Source organism: Arachis hypogaea, chromosome 3 (genome assembly GCF_003086295.3).
Source record: "Arachis hypogaea cultivar Tifrunner chromosome 3, arahy.Tifrunner.gnm2.J5K5, whole genome shotgun sequence".
NCBI classification, from domain to species: domain Eukaryota; kingdom Viridiplantae; phylum Streptophyta; class Magnoliopsida; order Fabales; family Fabaceae; genus Arachis; species Arachis hypogaea.
The window spans coordinates 69,348,717-69,368,810 of NC_092038.1; the positions used below are offsets into that span (position 1 = coordinate 69,348,717).

Sequence of the window (20,094 nt, forward strand, 5' to 3'; positions counted from 1 at the left end):
TTGAACACCAAGTTTTTGGATTCATTACCGGGGATTATTTGATTTGTGAAAAGTATTGATCACAATTTCGTGCACCAAGGTTTCCTAGGGCAGGAATGACTTAAAGGATGGATAGGAAGCATGCAAAAGTGGAAGGAACACAAGAATTGAAGATTTGAGAAATTAAACACGACGTGTATGCATGGCTAAAGCGTGCGCGTGACCAGGAGCGCCATTCACATGACGCGTATGCATGACTGACGCGTATGCGTGGCCAATGTAGAGTCAAAGCGACGCGTATGCCTGACAAGTGGCACATGCCTTAGTTATAGGAAAATGTTGGGGGCGATTTCTGGGCTACTTTTGACCCAGTTTCAAGCCAGAAAATGAAGACAAGAGACTGGAGAGTGGAGCTGGACAGGGACCATTCATTCACACACTTTAGTTAGGTTTATATGTAAAATTCTAGAGAGAGAGAGAGGAGGGTTTTAGGGTTTCTTTTAGTTTTATTCCTTCTCAAATTCAAATTTTTATCTCACTTTAATTTATTTTCTTTTCTACCTTTTATTGTTCTAGTATCTTAGTTTATCTTCTCTTGTTTATTTCTTTGTTATTCCAATTTAGTTTATGAACTCTTCTTGTTAGATCTAATTTCCTTTTAATGCAATTTGAGGTATTTCATGACTATTGTCGTTTCCTTTAATTTGTTGTTATAGTTTTCTTGCAATTGTTATTCGTAGATTTTACTATCTCTTATTAATTTTCTATTTATTTTGTGTCTTCCAAGTGTTTGATAAAATGCTTGGGTAGATTTTAATTTAGATTTGTGTTCTTGGCTTGGATTGTGTAATTTGGAGACTCTTGAATTGTCAAAGTCTCTTGTTGATTGGTAACTGAAGTTTGACAGTTAGCTTGAACTTCTCTAAATTTAGTCTCGCACTATGAGTTGACTAGGACTTGTAAATTCAAGTTGATTGTATGCACTTGACTTTCCTTCACTGGTTAGAGGTTAACTAAGTGAAGGCAATTTACATTTACCATCACAATTGGCGATGATAATGAGGATAAGAATTCCAATTCTCAACCCTTGCTAGGACGTTTCTTAGTTGTTAGTTTATTTTCTTGTTATTTACATTCCTTGCTTATCAAACCTAAAACCCAAAAAAGATACAATCCCATAACCAATAATATATATACTTCCCTGTAATTCCTTGAGAGATGACTCGAGGTTTAATACTTCAGTTATTTTTATTGGGTTTGGCTTAAGTGAAAAAAAAAATTAAACGTTGACCGAGGATTGCTTGTCGGTTTAGAACTATACTTGCAATGAAGTTATTTTGAGAAATTCTTTTCTGACGAAAAATCCTCCGTCAGTCCTCAAACATATGCTCCTCTGGTACCTTTATGAATATAACTTCAGTGGCGACGACAAAGTTTGGATCTTCCATCTGTAGGGGAAAAAAAAAAAGGAAGGGGTGAGAACCTATATGGTTCCCAGTAAGGTGTAGCGCAGAAAATCTATCCCTCTCGTAAAATCTAGAGTTTTTATTCTAATGCAATGACTCGCTTGCTAAGTTTCTTGACTATTTTTGTATCGCGGATTCTGTCATAACTCTATCTTGGTATCTTTCTTTGGGGTTAATGCCGCTAACTACTCTATTTTTCTATGACAGTTATTCCTAATTGTATTATCTTATTCTAAGGTTTGGACAAATTTAAATCATATAATTGTAAAAATACAAACAAGGATCAGAGAAAAGAAAATTAACAAGAAGCAGATAGCACATAGTAGAAAGAATGAAAGTAAACAATCTCAACCAAATGCACACACAATTTATGATGCATGCCTGTTCCTTGTGTAGGCCCTGAGCTCATGCGTCGGTTGTGTACCTACAACCCAACGTTACTTGAAGTGAACCCGAATATGATTTCTTTACTGTGTCAGTCAGGCACATTAGTATCATAATGGGCGAACCCATGTCAGTCAGGATACATTGGCATCACGGGTTATCCGTGTTAGTTAGGCCAAATCACAATAATGTCGCTAGCATTTCTATGTGCATCACAGTAAGAAACAGGATATCAGTTAGGCGAACATTCCCGCATTAGCAATCTTAGGCTATCAGCCAAGCAGGTACTTCCACATTAGCGATTTAGCACAAAGGCCCAGTCAAACAAACAATACTCAATTATCTTTTTCATTCATTGTTTTTCATTTTCCTTTTTTTATCATGCCACTGCAATACCTTATAAATACGCATACCTCCGTATCACTATATAAGTAAGCATACCTTCGCATCACCATATAAATAAGCATACCTCTGCATCACTGTTTAACTTTAGATCTTCTTGGGGGCAACTTACACATTTCCATTTAACTAAGTCCATGTACTTTTACAAAATTCCGGGCATAATCTCCCCTAAAATAGCACTAAAACCACCCTTACGAGTTCCCTCAATCTCAACAACTCATTGAATTTCTATAGTGCATATATTTTGTGAAAAGCTCAAGCATGGAAACTTTAATTTATAAATGCTAACTCTGCAGGTTTAGGTTTTTAATACGAAATTGGTTTTGAAGCAATCTGTTACAACGTGAATTTTATACTAATTTTCAAAGATCTACTGTCATTTAAGGAAATTACCGAAGAAACAACAGAGAGCACTGGGCCTAATAAATTCATTAAAAATCCAATTCTGACCATTTGCCTTTCAAAATTGGTGACATCAAATAAGAATTATTTAGCTTTCAAACAAAACAAATTCTGGATCAATATCATGTCGTATAAAAAAGTTATTCAGTTGGGAACATTGCCCTGTGTTTTAGAAAACAATTTTCAAAATTCAGGAAGCTAGTGATCTTCCCTTCATCATATTTAATTGGCTAAACATGCTATTGATCTGAAATTTAAATTGCAGATTATAGACATACAAACCAATAGTTTTTGAAATTGCAGATTATAGACACGTTTGCCTTCGAAATTTTTGCAGGACATTCAGGACACACTAAAGTTTCATAGAAAAATAATTTCATTTCAAACAAAGGTTTGGACTGATTCCATAATCTATTGCAAGCTGATGAGCGGATAATTTATACGCTTTTTGGCATTGTTTTTAGGTAGTTTTTAGTAGGATCTAGCTACTTTTAGGGATGTTTTCATTAGTTTTTATGCTAAATTCACATTTCTGGACTTTACTATGAGTTTGTCTGTTTTTCTGTGATTTCAGGTAATTTTTGGCTGAAATTGAGGGACCTGAGCAAAACTCTGGTAAAAGGCTGACAAAGGACTGCTGATGCTGTTGGATTCTGACCTCCCTGCACTCGAAATAAATTTTTTGGAGATATAGAACTCCAAATGGCGCGCCCTCAACGACGTTGGAAAGTAGACATACAGAGCTTTCCAACACTATATAATAGTCCATACTTTATTTGAGATTAGACGATGTAAACTGTCGTTCAATGCCAGTTCTATGCTGCATTCTGGAGTCAAATGCTAGAAACACGTCACGAACCAGAGTTGAATGCTAAAAACACATTACAACTTGGCGTTCAACTCCAAAAGAAGCCTCTGCACGTTTAAAGCTCAAGCTCAACCCAAGCACACACCAAGTGGGCCCCGGAAGTGGATTTCTGCATCAATTACTTACTTCTGTAAACCCTAGTTGCTAGTCTAGTATAAATAGGACTTTTTACTATTGTATTCAGTGTCTTTGATTGTATTTTTTGATCTTTTGATCACGTTTGGGGGCTGGCCATTCGGCCATGCCTGGACCTTCATCACTTATGTATTTTTAACGGTGGAGTTTCTACACACCATAGATTAAGGGTGTGGAGCTCTGCTGTACCTCAAGTTTCAATGCAATTACTACTATTTTCTATTCAATTCCGCTTATTCTTATTCTAAGATATACATTGCACTTCAACATAATGAATGTGATGATCCGTGACACTCATCATCATTCTCACCTATGAACGCGTGACTGACAACCACTTTCGTTCTACCTTAGACCGGGCAAATATCTCTTGGATTCCTTAATGAGAATCTTCATGGTATAAGCTAGATTGATGGCAGCATTCATGAGAATCCGGAAAGTCTAAACCTTGTCTGTGGTATTCCGAGTAGGATTCAGGGATTGAATGACTGTGACGAGCTTCAAACTCACGATTGTTAGGCGTGATGACAAACGCAAAAGAATCAAGGGATTCTATTCCAACATGATCGAGAACCGACAGATGATTAGCCGTGCCGAGACAGAGCATTTGGACCTTTTTCACTAAGAGGATGGGATGTAGCCATTGACAACAGTGATGCCCTACATACAGCTTGCCATGGAAAGGAATAAGAAGGATTGAAGGAAGATAGTAGGAAAGCAGAGATCCAACAGGAACAAGCACCTCCACACACTTATCTGAAATTCCCACCATTGAATTACATGAGTAACTATATCTTTATTTTCTGTTTTATTTATTATTCGAAAACTCCATAACATTTACTATCCACCTAACTGAGGTTTACAAGATGACCATAGCTTGATTCATACCAACAATCTCCGTGGGATCGACCCTTACTCACGCAAGGTATTACTTGGACGACCCAGTGCACTTGCTGGTTAGTTGTGCGGAGTTGTGACTAAGTGTGATTCACGTTTGAGAGTGCTACCAAGTTTTTTTGGTGCCATTGTTGATGATCACAATTTCGTGCACCAAGTTTTTGGTGCCGTTGCCGGGGATTGTTCGAGTTTGGACAACTGATGGTTCATCTTGTTGCTCAGATTAGGTAATTTTCTTTTTTATTATCTTTTCAAAAAGTTTTCAAAAATATTTCTCAAAATTTTTTCCTTTGTTTTCGAAAATTATTCCAAAATTTTTAAGAATTAATTCTAGAGTTTCATGGTAACATGTTGAAGCCTGACTGGCTGTAAAGCCATATCCAAATCCTTTTGGATTGGGGCTTCCACTTGTCAACATAACGGGTATGTATATGGAGTTGGATGAAATATCAGCTGTTGCATGCCTGATTTATATCTTCTAAAGCTGGCTGGCTATTAAGCCATGCCCAACCCTTAGATTGGAGCTTTTGACTAACATTGAAAGATTCTTGTAATTCTTTTTAAAAATTTTGAATCTCTTAATTTCTTTTCCTATATGTTTTTCGAAAAAAAATATATAAAAGAAAATACAAAAAAATCCTAAAATAAAAAAAAAACCAAAAATATTTTGTGATTCTTGTTTGAGTCTTGGGTCATGTTTTAAGTTTGGTGTCAATTGCATGCTTTAAAAATATTTCTTGCATTTTTCAAAAATTCATGCATTCATAGTGTTCTTCATGATCTTCAAGTTGTTTTTGGTAAGTCTTCTTGTTTGATCTTGATGTTTTCTTGTTTGGTGTCTTTTATTGTTTTTCATGTGCATCTTTGCATTCATATTGTCTAAGCATTACAGATTTCTAAGTTTGGTGTCTTGCATGTTTTCTTTGCATAAAAAATGTTTCAAAAATATGTTTTTGATGTTCATCATGATCTTCAAGGTGTTCTTGGTGTTCATCTTGACATTCATAGTGTTCTTGCATGCATCATTGGTTTTGATCCAAAATTCTCATGTTTTGGGTCATATTTGTGTTTTTCTCTCTCATCATTAAAAATTCAAAAATAAAAAAATATCTTTTCCTTTTCTCTCTCAACATTTCAAAAATTTGGGTTGACTTAGTCAAAAATTTTTAAAATTAGTTGTTTCTTGTAAGTCAAGTCAAATTTTCAAATTCTAAAAATCTTATCTTATTAAAACTTTTTCAAAAGTCAAATCTTTTTCATTTTTATTTAATTTTCAAAAATTTAATGTTTTAAAATCTTTTTTCAAAAATCTTTTTCTTAGTTTTATCTTTATTTTCGAAAATCATGCTAACAATTAATATGATTGATTCAAAAATTTGAAGTTTGTTACTTTCTTGTTAAGAAAGGTTCAATCTTTAAATTCTAGAATCATATCTTTTAGTTTCTTGTTAGTTAAGTAATTAATTTTAATTTTAAAAATTAAATCTTTTCTAACCATATCTTTTTAATCATATCTTTTCATTTTATCTTTTATATCATATTTTTTTTAAAATTTTATCTTTTTTCAAAAATTTGATTTTAAAATATCTTTTCTAACTTCTTATCTTCTTATCTTCTTATCTTTTCAAATTTGATTTTCAAATCTTTTTCAACTGACTAATTAACTTTTTGTTTGTTTCTTATCTTTTTCAAAACCATCTAACAACTTTTCTCTCTCTAATTTTCGGAAATACCTCCCTCTTTTTCAAAAATTCTTTCTTTAATTAATTAATTGTTTTAAATTTTAATTTTAATTTTATTTCTTATCTTTATTTTTCGAAAATCATTTAACTCCTTTTTAAAATTTATTTTCGAAAATTTCTCCCTCTTTCATATTATTCTATTTATTCATTCATTTACTAACACTTCTCTTCATCTCAAATCACTGCCCTTATCCTCACCCTTATGTTTGGATGCTCCTTTCTTTATCCCCTTTCTTCTTCCACTAATAATAAGGAACCTCTTTACTGTGACATAGAGGATCCATCTTCTTTTTCTGTTCTCTTCTCTTTCATATGAGCAGGAACAAGGAGAAAGGCATTCTTGTTGAAGCTAATCCAGAACCTGAAAAGACTCTGAAGAGGAAACTAAGAGAAGCTAAATTACAACAATCCAGAGACAATCTTGCTGAAATTTTCGAACAAGAAAAGGAGATGGCAGCCGAACCCAACAACAATAATGCATGAAGGATGCTTGGTGATTATACTACACCTACTTCCAAGTTTGATGGAAGAAGCATCTCAATTCCTGCCATTGGAGCAAACAATTTTGAGCTGAAACCTCAACTAGTTGCTCTAATGCAACAGAACTGCAAGTTTCATGGACTTCCATCAGAAGATCCCTAGCAGTTTTTAACTGAGTTCTTGCAGATTTGTGAGACTGTTAAGACTAATGGAGTAGATCTAAAGTCTACAAGCTTATGCTTTTTCCTTTTGCTGTAAGAGACAGAGCTAGAGCATGGTTGGACTCTCAACCTAAAGATAGCCTGGACTCCTGGGATAAGCTGGTCACGGCCTTCTTGGCCAAGTTCTTTCCTCCTCAAAAGCTGAGCAAGCTTAGAGTACATGTTCAGACCTTCAAACAAAAAGATGGTGAATCCCTCTATGAAGCTTGGGAAAGATACAAACAGATGACCAAAAGATGTCATTCTGACATGTTTTCAGAATGGACCATCATAGATATATTCTATTATGGTCTATCTGAGTTCTCTAAGATGTCATTGGACCATTCTTCAGGTGGATCCGTTCATCTAAAGAAAACGCCTGCAGAAGCTCAAGAACTTATTGACATGGTTGCAAATAACCAGTTTATGTACAATTCTGAGATGAATTCCGTGAATAATGGGATGCCTCAAAGGAAGGGAGTTCTTGAAATTGACGCTCTGAATGCCATTTTGGCTCAGAACAAAATGTTGACTCAGCAAGTCAACATGATTTCTCAAAGTCTGAATGGATGGCAAAATGCATCCAACAGTACTAAAGAGGCATCTTCTGAAGAAGAAGCTTATGATCCTGAGAACCCTGCAATAGCAGAAGTAAATTATATGGGTGAACCTTATGGAAACACCTATAATTCATCATGGAGAAATCATCTAAATTTCTCATGGAAGGATCAACAAAAACCTCAACAAGGCTTTAATAATGGTGGAAGAAATAGACTCAGCAATATCAAGCCTTATCCATCATCTTCTCAGCAACAGACAGAGAATTATGAACAGAATACCTCTAACTTAGCAAATTTAGTCTCTGATCTGTCTAAGGCCACTTTAAGTTTCATGAGTGAAACAAGGTCCTCCATTAGAAATCTGGAGGCACAAGTGGGCCAACTGAGTAAGAAAATCACTAAAACTCCTCCTAGTACTCTCCCAAGAAATACTGAAGAAAATCCAAAAAGAGAGTGCAAGGCCATTGATATAATCAATATGGCCGAACCTAGAGAGGAATGAGAGGTCGTGAATCCCAATGAGGAAGACCTCATGGGACAGAGCTCAAGCAAGAAGGAGTTCCCTATTGAGGACCCACGGGAATCTGAGGCCCATATAGAAACCATAGAAATTCTATTAAACCTCCTTCAACCATTCATGAGCTCTGAAGACTATTCTTCCTCTGAAGAGGATGAAGATGTAACTGGAGAGCAAGTTGCTCAATATCTAGGAGCTATCATAAAACTGAATGCCAAGTTATTTGGTAATGAGACTTGGGAAGGTGAACCTCCCTTGCTCATTAGTGAACTAGATACCTGGGTTCAGCAAACTTTACCTCAAAAGAGATAAGATCTTGGCAAATTTGTAATACCCTGTACCATAGGCACCATGACCTTTGAGAAAGCTCTGTGTGACCTAGCGTTAGGCATAAATCTTATGCCACTCTCTGTAATGGAGAAACTGGGATCATTGAGGTACAACCTGCCTTATTCTCATTACAAATGGCAGACAAGTCAGTAAGACAAGCTTATGGATTGGTAGAGGACATGTTGGTAAAGGTTGAAGGCCTTTACATCCCTGTTGATTTCATAATCTTAGACAATAGGAAGGAAGATAATGAATGCATCATGTAACGACCCAACTTCCAGAACGTCATGATCGTACCGAAAGTAAGGCGTTACCAACCTGCTTTCCTTTATTAACTATTTACTATTGAGCCTCTAGTTCGATATTGCGATCCAGTTTTAGTAAAAAATACCAGAAAATTTTGGTTTTTATTTATCAAATCATATAGCAAGCATCACCAAGTAATAATAATCACATAATTACTAATAATAATATCTGTCATACAAAAGATTTCAAATAAAACTCACATACAAATCCTATCCCTCTGTATAAAATAAAAATGTTAAGCAACAAGAGCGAGGGAACTTCTATGAAAATAACTCAAGTCATAAACTTAACTCATAAATAAGATCTATAATCGCCTGCAGCTTCAAACGGAGTCTTCGAACCTGTGTCACTGAAAGGGTGGAAGATTTTGGGGTGAGAACAAACCACACGTTCTCAGTAGGGAATAGGAATGCCGTAAAAGTAATGATTAACATGCAAATAATTAACTCAAGTTTCCAATGTAGTGTTCTTTATCAAACCTTTTCAAATATTTCTTAAGACTTACTTGAAACCGTTTAAATCCCTTTCTTTAAATCATATTACTTACATATAGTCTCAACCGCATTAGCAATTCATCAGCTACAAATAGCATTCCTCAACCATCACATTAACTAAGTAAATCAGCAACATAAATAATATACCCAAACCTCATTTCACAAATACCATTCCTCAATACTTTACTAAGTTCACAGCATCAACAAAAATATCTAATCAAACACACAAGCAAGTCACCAAGACAAACAGCACAATCACAAAGAAACAAGACAAGCAACACAAATTATAAAGAAATAAAACAAGCAAACACAATCAAATGCAGATGCGCAAATAAGAATGATGCATGTCTAGCCCTAGTGCAGGTAATGAGCTCATTTGTCGGTTACAGACCCGCTCCCGACGTTATCCAGCAACCTCTGTCTGGATAAGGCTTTCCTATTGGCTATACCCCTGTGTACAGGAAATAACCCCTCTGCCACCACAGGGTCCACTGCACGCAGGAAATAACACATCTGCCACTGCAGGGATGTACGCCGACACACCTTCTGTATACAGGAAATAACCCCTCTGCCACTACAGAAATGGAACAGGTGGTCACAGTACTTCTGTAGCAGGAAATATCCCCTCTGCCTTACAGAATTAAAATTGGATCTGTACCGTAGGAAAGCGTTCTCAATAATCATACCATTATCTATCTGACTGCCTCACTGCAGCAGATGATCATACAAGTATATCTGGAGTTGCCTTAATGCAACAAATGAATAAACACATCTCAGGGGTTGCCTCAAGCAACAAATGACCTTTCAACAGGTACTCTGTTTTTTTTATTCTCTTTTGTAATCATAAATATGCAAGCGGGACAAAACCCACGTCCTTGCCCACAATCCCGTATACCAAATAATCTTTTCTTAAAAGAATCATTGAAGTTATTATCATTAGATAAGCCTTAAATATTGATTCTGATTAAGTCCTTATACTTTTATAAAAATTCGGACATAATCTCCTTTAAAAAATAGGACTTAGCCACCCTTACGGGTCCCAACCAAACAATTTACCAAACTCTTTTCAACTTTTCCAATATCAATTCAATTCAGAAACAAGCAAATTCCAACATTGAATCAGCCATATAATGCTAAGGTTCATCTTTAATTTTATAAACTCACAACTATCACTCAAGCATTCTCAACACCCTATCTTCTTTTCTGTTTTTAATATAGCAAATGAACTCGGAATTGCGCAAACTTTATGTCCAGGCGTTCATCTTGAAATAAGCTTTCTAACAAACCAAAGATCATAATTTTCTGGTTTCTCTAGCCTTAGGAATAAAGGAAAAACCGAGACTGCTCTGCAGTGCGTAAAACCAGAAAAACAGCAGCAGCATGTGATATTCAATATTCAATATAAAATCCAAGTTAAATTCAATGACTTTAAAAATTAATACAGTTCTACTTCAATCATCCAAGTTTCTTTTCCAATTGGTTTCAGGTCAATATCATTTTTAATAAAGAAGTTATATCACTTAGAAGTTGACTAATTTTCTGCAGAATTCTGCTTTAAAAGTTAATGAACTTATCTTCTTCCAAGTCCCATAACTTACTCATTAAAACATGGATAGCCCTGAAATTTAAGTCACATATGCTAAACATACTTAATTTTCACATCCAATTGGTTGCATCTCAATACCATTTCAGATTTAAAAATTATAAAACCTCAAAGTTACTGACTTCAAAAACAAAGCCCGACTTTTACTGCATAAAACATCTTTCTTTGAAAATCCAAAACTTTAAAACCACAACTCTAACAATTCTAAATTTTTATGAAATTAAAGTATTAGGACCAAAGTTTCATTTAAAATTGGTTCCATTTCAAAATTCAAAATGCAGAATTTCCATTAAAGAAATCAAGTTGCTGCTGTGTTAAATGCTCAGCAGAAAAACCAGATTTGACATCCATGATTCAAAAATTCACCATAAATCATAAACTTAGTGAAAAAGCCTCAAGTTCAGCAGTTCAGTTCCCTATATTCCCAAGCTCAATCCGGACTTAGTCTCACACAATTCCGATAATCACAGAAATAGTTATAGCTTTTCAAAGTGTCCGGCTTCTTTTAAACATAATGCAGAAAATCAAGTTTTACACTTTAACTTTGAAAAATCATAACTAGTTCAACATTTTAAGATTCAATCGTCCAATTATTCCTTAAGCCCAACTTCAATTAATCACTAACTAAACCCATTATAATAAACCAACTCAACAGCAATAGTTTCAATTTGACCCATCAAAATACCAAAATCACAATAATCTCTCATCAAACAATTTATAATTCAATCTCACAAAATCAACAAAATTCAACCATAATAACCAACTTGGCATAATCAACTAAAATCGGAATTTCCAGCAATCCTAAAATAATCAGAAAAACCCGTAACAATCACGGCCTTAAATCAAGGTAAACCTCATCAGTTAATTACTCACGGCAACGAAGCCATTCAATATCACAGCCATAACCTGAACTCAGTTCACATCCGCATCCAACTTCAATTATAACTCAGAATAATTACCACAACTAACCTTTCTCAAATACATTTCATTCAATAATTACATCATCATATTTCAATTTAATAAGTAACAATAAATGAATCACCACTTGCAGCCACATTTCAACCTGTTCCAACCCATCACAAGTCCATTTCACAGCCATTCCAACATATTAAAATTCCAATTCAATATCAAATAATTCAAAATAACTCACTCAAGATCAGAATCTCAGCCATCCCATCACAAAATCAGTAATTCAAAATACAATTCACAACCAGATTCCAGCCAATTCAGCAATATCACATAAGATCAGAATTTTCAACAAATCTATCAAAATTAGAACACCAATATCAATTACAGTTTCAAACACTCACAACAACAAAACCCAAAGAACATTCACAGCAGCAATCCAAACTCAATTCATCAATTATCCATACGACCGCTTTTCAATAATTAATTCAGCGTATTTCAATTTAATAAGTTACACTAAATTAATCATTATTTACAACAACATCTAAGTTCAATCACAGCTCAGAATAATCACAACGATTAACTAATTTCAAATGCATTTCAAGTCATTCATGTCAAATAAGAAATTCTTAAATATTGTTAACCATTTGCACTTATCCAATAACTTGGTAGGCATTCTAAATTAAAAACGTTAAATCCCCTACCTCAAAGTCGAAACTCGCGGAAATCACTAAACCCAGCAGCTCCATTGGCAGTTCTAACATCCGTTCTGCTCTCTTAGCAGCTACCATGATGATTCTGAGCAGCTCTAGTGATGGTGAAAGGTCTCAGCTTCAACCAAACAGTAGCAGTAACAATTCAGAATAAAGCCAGAGCAAGGCCAGAGCAACATCAATTCCAGCAGGCAGTGGCACTCTTCTCAGATCCCAAAAACTAGAAGCAGAGACAGAGCAGAGCAAGAACAGCATCAACAATCTTGAACCCAACAAACAGCAGCGACAGTGGCATTTTCTCAGATTCCAAAAACCCAGAAGCAGAAGCAGAACTGGCTAGCTTCTCCATTCGGTCCACCAGCAATGATGTCCAGCGATGTAGCAGCTCGGCAATGGCAATGACTTCCATCGACGGGAGCAGCGGTGAAGAGACGTAGCGTTGACGACAGAAGACTTCTCCTTCCTCCTCTGTTTGCAATACACGACGATGGCAGAGTAGCCCGTCCCAGTTTCCCCTTCAACCTTTCCTCTGGTGCGCTTGCTTTCTCTTCCTCCGCGAACGGCGACAACGACACGGCTAGGGTGCGACGGTGCAGACGACGCGACAGAGCCAACAATAGCAAGGTAGTTCGACGGTGATGGAGGCGCGACGGAGGCACAACAGCGCTACCCTTCGCGTACAAGCTCTCTCTTTCCTCTCTAATTTCCCGTTACTGAAAGTGATGCACTGAAGGGGTGAAAGGGGATGGGGTGCGGCTGTGGTGAGGGAGGCTAGGGTTAGGGTTTCTGATTAGGAACTTGGTTTTCAATTTGGGAAATTAGGGTTTCTGAGTTTGATTTGGGAATTTAGGAATTAGGGATTTTATAAAGTAATATGGATAGATATGAATAGATATTTTGATAAAATTGGAGGATAGGATAATTTTAAAATCAAATGTACTCTATTAAAAATATTTAGAAACATTATTTATCAACATATTACTAAGTTTAATCAATTATTTTTAATTTACAGTATAAAATGAACAAGTTAATTATATTTTGTAAAGTACAATTTAAATTCAAATATCAATTTTCTAGATTAAATCATACAAATCTCTATTATTTTTCTATCTCTGAAACTTTAATTTCAATTTATAAAGTAATTAATCATAATAAAAATTGTACACAAACATTAATTGACTTAAACTTAAAGTATTTATAAATATCAATCTAATCATTTCTAATAAAATAATTTCTAGGAGTTCAAATTAATAACATAATTCATTCAGAATAGGATTTATTTAAATTAAATTATACAATTATTTCTTATTTTTCATTTATCAAAATTATAATTTCAATTATACCAAATATCTAATAAAGATTATATAAGAATTCTAATTAATTTAAACTCCAATTATGAAGAAACTCCATTTAATTACCTTTAATAAAATAATTTTCTTAAAATAAATCACAAATAACTAATTATTTGATTTTCAAAAACTAGGGTTGTTACATTCTACCCACCTTAGAAAAATTTTCGCCCTCGAAAATTGTTAGAATAAAATAAGTTCAAATCGAAATCAAAGAAAGCAGAATATATGAACAAAAGTATAGGCATTGTCAGGGATGAATATTCAAAGAGTTACGTAAACAATCAGATTTATAGGCAGGCAAAGGTATACAAGAATGACAAAATATGGTTGGGAAACAAGCAAATCACATTCTAAGAAGGAAATTCAAACATGAGAATTCCAATGAAAGCAACGAAGAAAAAGATAGCACGAGTTCATGTGGCACGAATAAAGATTATACGTCGAATCGAAGCTAACTTCATAACCTCTAACGCTCCCAAACCCCGTAAATCGCATTACCTATTCTTCTATTTCGTCTATGATAACCCATTAGTGTTCCCATACACATAAATCATTAGTATTAAGTTGGCCAGACCTAATACCATGAGGCATGCAATGGTAAACCAACAGTGTTAATCATCAGACAGTCATGCAAATAAAACACAAACTCTTGTTATCAGAACAAGTCACAAAGCATGACAGACACTCAGAGTATGCAGTGAAGCATAGTCAGTCCATTCCCAAGGCTCTAACAGGAACAAACTGCTCTGATACCATCTTGTAACGACCCAACTTCCAGAACGTCATGATCGTACCGAAAGTAAGGCGTTACCAACCTGCTTTCCTTTATTAACTATTTACTATTGAGCCTCTAGTTCGATATTGCGATCCAGTTTTAGTAAAAAATACCAGAAAATTTTGGTTTTTATTTATCAAATCATATAGCAAGCATCACCAAGTAATAATAATCACATAATTACTAATAATAATATCTGTCATACAAAAGATTTCAAATAAAACTCACATACAAATCCTATCCCTCTGTATAAAATAAAAATGTTAAGCAACAAGAGCGAGGGAACTTCTATGAAAATAACTCAAGTCATAAACTTAACTCATAAATAAGATCTATAATCGCCTGCAGCTTCAAACGGAGTCTTCGAACCTGTGTCACTGAAAGGGTGGAAGATTTTGGGGTGAGAACAAACCACACGTTCTCAGTAGGGAATAGGAATGCCGTAAAAGTAATGATTAACATGCAAATAATTAACTCAAGTTTCCAATGTAGTGTTCTTTATCAAACCTTTTCAAATATTTCTTAAGACTTACTTGAAACCGTTTAAATCCCTTTCTTTAAATCATATTACTTACATATAGTCTCAACCGCATTAGCAATTCATCAGCTACAAATAGCATTCCTCAACCATCACATTAACTAAGTAAATCAGCAACATAAATAATATACCCAAACCTCATTTCACAAATACCATTCCTCAATACTTTACTAAGTTCACAGCATCAACAAAAATATCTAATCAAACACACAAGCAAGTCACCAAGACAAACAGCACAATCACAAAGAAACAAGACAAGCAACACAAATTATAAAGAAATAAAACAAGCAAACACAATCAAATGCAGATGCGCAAATAAGAATGATGCATGTCTAGCCCTAGTGCAGGTAATGAGCTCATTTGTCGGTTACAGACCCGCTCCCGACGTTATCCAGCAACCTCTGTCTGGATAAGGCTTTCCTATTGGCTATACCCCTGTGTACAGGAAATAACCCCTCTGCCACCACAGGGTCCACTGCACGCAGGAAATAACACATCTGCCACTGCAGGGATGTACGCCGACACACCTTCTGTATACAGGAAATAACCCCTCTGCCACTACAGAAATGGAACAGGTGGTCACAGTACTTCTGTAGCAGGAAATATCCCCTCTGCCTTACAGAATTAAAATTGAATCTGTACCGTAGGAAAGCGTTCTCAATAATCATACCATTATCTATCTGACTGCCTCACTGCAGCAGATGATCATACAAGTATATCTGGAGTTGCCTTAATGCAACAAATGAATAAACACATCTCAGGGGTTGCCTCAAGCAACAAATGACCTTTCAACAGGTACTCTGTTTTTTTTATTCTCTTTTGTAATCATAAATATGCAAGCGGGACAAAACCCACGTCCTTGCCCACAATCCCGTATACCAAATAATCTTTTCTTAAAAGAATCATTGAAGTTATTATCATTAGATAAGCCTTAAATATTGATTCTGATTAAGTCCTTATACTTTTATAAAAATTCGGACATAATCTCCTTTAAAAAATAGGACTTAGCCACCCTTACGGGTCCCAACCAAACAATTTACCAAACTCTTTTCAACTTTTCCAATATCAATTCAATTCAGAAACAAGCAAATTCCAACATTGAATCAGCCATATAATGCTAAGGTTCATCTTTAATTTTATAAACTCACAACTATCACTCAAGCATTCTCAACACCCTATCTTCTTTTCTGTTTTTAATATAGCAAATGAACTCGGAATTGCGCAAACTTTATGTCCAGGCGTTCAACTTGAAATAAGCTTTCTAACAAACCAAAGATCATAATTTTCTGGTTTCTCTAGCCTTAGGAATAAAGGAAAAACCGAGACTGCTCTGCAGTGCGTAAAACCAGAAAAACAGCAGCAGCATGTGATATTCAATATTCAATATAAAATCCAAGTTAAATTTAATGACTTTAAAAATTAATACAGTTCTACTTCAATCATCCAAGTTTCTTTTCCAATTGGTTTCAGGTCAATATCATTTTTAATAAAGAAGTTATATCACTTAGAAGTTGACTAATTTTCTGCAGAATTCTGCTTTAAAAGTTAATGAACTTATCTTCTTCCAAGTCCCATAACTTACTCATTAAAACATAGATAGCCCTGAAATTTAAGTCACATATGCTAAACATACTTAATTTTCACATCCAATTGGTTGCATCTCAATACCATTTCAGATTTAAAAATTATAAAACCTCAAAGTTACTGACTTCAAAAACAAAGCCCGACTTTTACTGCATAAAACATCTTTCTTTGAAAATCCAAAACTTTAAAACCACAACTCTAACAATTCTAAATTTTTATGAAATTAAAGTATTAGGACCAAAGTTTCATTTAAAATTGGTTCCATTTCAAAATTCAAAATGCAGAATTTCCATTAAAGAAATCAAGTTGCTGCTGTGTTAAATGCTCAGCAGAAAAACCAGATTTGACATCCATGATTCAAAAATTCACCATAAATCATAAACTTAGTGAAAAAGCCTCAAGTTCAGCAGTTCAGTTCCCTATATTCCCAAGCTCAATCCGGACTTAGTCTCACACAATTCCGATAATCACAGAAATAGTTATAGCTTTTCAAAGTGTCCGGCTTCTTTTAAACATAATGCAGAAAATCAAGTTTTACACTTTAACTTTGAAAAATCATAACTAGTTCAACATTTTAAGATTCAATCGTCCAATTATTCCTTAAGCCCAACTTCAATTAATCACTAACTAAACCCATTATAATAAACCAACTCAACAGCAATAGTTTCAATTTGACCCATCAAAATACCAAAATCACAATAATCTCTCATCAAACAATTTATAATTCAATCTCACAAAATCAACAAAATTCAACCATAATAACCAACTTGGCATAATCAACTAAAATCGGAATTTCCAGCAATCCTAAAATAATCAGAAAAACCCGTAACAATCACGGCCTTAAATCAAGGTAAACCTCATCAGTTAATTACTCACGGCAACGAAGCCATTCAATATCACAGCCATAACCTGAACTCAGTTCACATCCGCATCCAACTTCAATTATAACTCAGAATAATTACCACAACTAACCTTTCTCAAATACATTTCATTCAATAATTACATCATCATATTTCAATTTAATAAGTAACAATAAATGAATCACCACTTGCAGCCACATTTCAACCTGTTCCAACCCATCACAAGTCCATTTCACAGCCATTCCAACATATTAAAATTCCAATTCAATATCAAATAATTCAAAATAACTCACTCAAGATCAGAATCTCAGCCATCCCATCACAAAATCAGTAATTCAAAATACAATTCACAACCAGATTCCAGCCAATTCAGCAATATCACATAAGATCAGAATTTTCAACAAATCTATCAAAATTAGAACACCAATATCAATTACAGTTTCAAACACTCACAACAACAAAACCCAAAGAACATTCACAGCAGCAATCCAAACTCAATTCATCAATTATCCATACGACCGCTTTTCAATAATTAATTCAGCGTATTTCAATTTAATAAGTTACACTAAATTAATCATTATTTACAACAACATCTAAGTTCAATCACAGCTCAGAATAATCACAACGATTAACTAATTTCAAATGCATTTCAAGTCATTCATGTCAAATAAGAAATTCTTAAATATTGTTAACCATTTGCACTTATCCAATAACTTGGTAGGCATTCTAAATTAAAAACGTTAAATCCCCTACCTCAAAGTCGAAACTCGCGGAAATCACTAAACCCAGCAGCTCCATTGGCAGTTCTAACATCCGTTCTGCTCTCTTAGCAGCTACCATGATGATTCTGAGCAGCTCTAGTGATGGTGAAAGGTCTCAGCTTCAACCAAACAGTAGCAGTAACAATTCAGAATAAAGCCAGAGCAAGGCCAGAGCAACATCAATTCCAGCAGGCAGTGGCACTCTTCTCAGATCCCAAAAACTAGAAGCAGAGACAGAGCAGAGCAAGAACAGCATCAACAATCTTGAACCCAACAAACAGCAGCGACAGTGGCATTTTCTCAGATTCCAAAAACCCAGAAGCAGAAGCAGAACTGGCTAGCTTCTCCATTCGGTCCACCAGCAATGATGTCCAGCGATGTAGCAGCTCGGCAATGGCAATGACTTCCATCGACGGGAGCAGCGGTGAAGAGACGTAGCGTTGACGACAGAAGACTTCTCCTTCCTCCTCTGTTTGCAATACACGACGATGGCAGAGTAGCCCGTCCCAGTTTCCCCTTCAACCTTTCCTCTGGTGCGCTTGCTTTCTCTTCCTCCGCGAACGGCGACAACGACACGGCTAGGGTGCGACGGTGCAGACGACGCGACAGAGCCAACAATAGCAAGGTAGTTCGACGGTGATGGAGGCGCGACGGAGGCACAACAGCGCTACCCTTCGCGTACAAGCTCTCTCTTTCCTCTCTAATTTCCCGTTACTGAAAGTGATGCACTGAAGGGGTGAAAGGGGATGGGGTGCGGCTGTGGTGAGGGAGGCTAGGGTTAGGGTTTCTGATTAGGAACTTGGTTTTCAATTTGGGAAATTAGGGTTTCTGAGTTTGATTTGGGAATTTAGGAATTAGGGATTTTATAAAGTAATATGGATAGATATGAATAGATATTTTGATAAAATTGGAGGATAGGATAATTTTAAAATCAAATGTACTCTATTAAAAATATTTAGAAACATTATTTATCAACATATTACTAAGTTTAATCAATTATTTTTAATTTACAGTATAAAATGAACAAGTTAATTATATTTTGTAAAGTACAATTTAAATTCAAATATCAATTTTCTAGATTAAATCATACAAATCTCTATTATTTTTCTATCTCTGAAACTTTAATTTCAATTTATAAAGTAATTAATCATAATAAAAATTGTACACAAACATTAATTGACTTAAACTTAAAGTATTTATAAATATCAATCTAATCATTTCTAATAAAATAATTTCTAGGAGTTCAAATTAATAACATAATTCATTCAGAATAGGATTTATTTAAATTAAATTATACAATTATTTCTTATTTTTCATTTATCAAAATTATAATTTCAATTATACCAAATATCTAATAAAGATTATATAAGAATTCTAATTAATTTAAACTCCAATTATGAAGAAACTCCATTTAATTACCTTTAATAAAATAATTTTCTTAAAATAAATCACAAATAACTAATTATTTGATTTTCAAAAACTAGGGTTGTTACATTCTACCCACCTTAGAAAAATTTTCGCCCTCGAAAATTGTTAGAATAAAATAAGTTCAAATCGAAATCAAAGAAAGCAGAATATATGAACAAAAGTATAGGCATTGTCAGGGATGAATATTCAAAGAGTTACGTAAACAATCAGATTTATAGGCAGGCAAAGGTATACAAGAATGACAAAATATGGTTGGGAAACAAGCAAATCACATTCTAAGAAGGAAATTCAAACATGAGAATTCCAATGAAAGCAACGAAGAAAAAGATAGCACGAGTTCATGTGGCACGAATAAAGATTATACGTCGAATCGAAGCTAACTTCATAACCTCTAACGCTCCCAAACCCCGTAAAT

General features: G+C 34.7%; 1 long non-coding RNA gene across 1 annotated transcript; it reads right to left on the reverse strand.

Annotated features, from left to right (window-relative positions):
- Nucleotides 1-14,671: 14,671 nt before the first annotated feature.
- On the reverse strand, nucleotides 14,672-19,169 carry LOC140183804 (uncharacterized). The gene is made up of 2 exons (XR_011879967.1): nucleotides 18,244-19,169; nucleotides 14,672-14,885 (listed from the first exon to the last, which is right to left on the reverse strand). It is a non-coding gene; the product is annotated as an uncharacterized lncRNA (long non-coding RNA).
- Nucleotides 19,170-20,094: the final 925 nt, after the last annotated feature.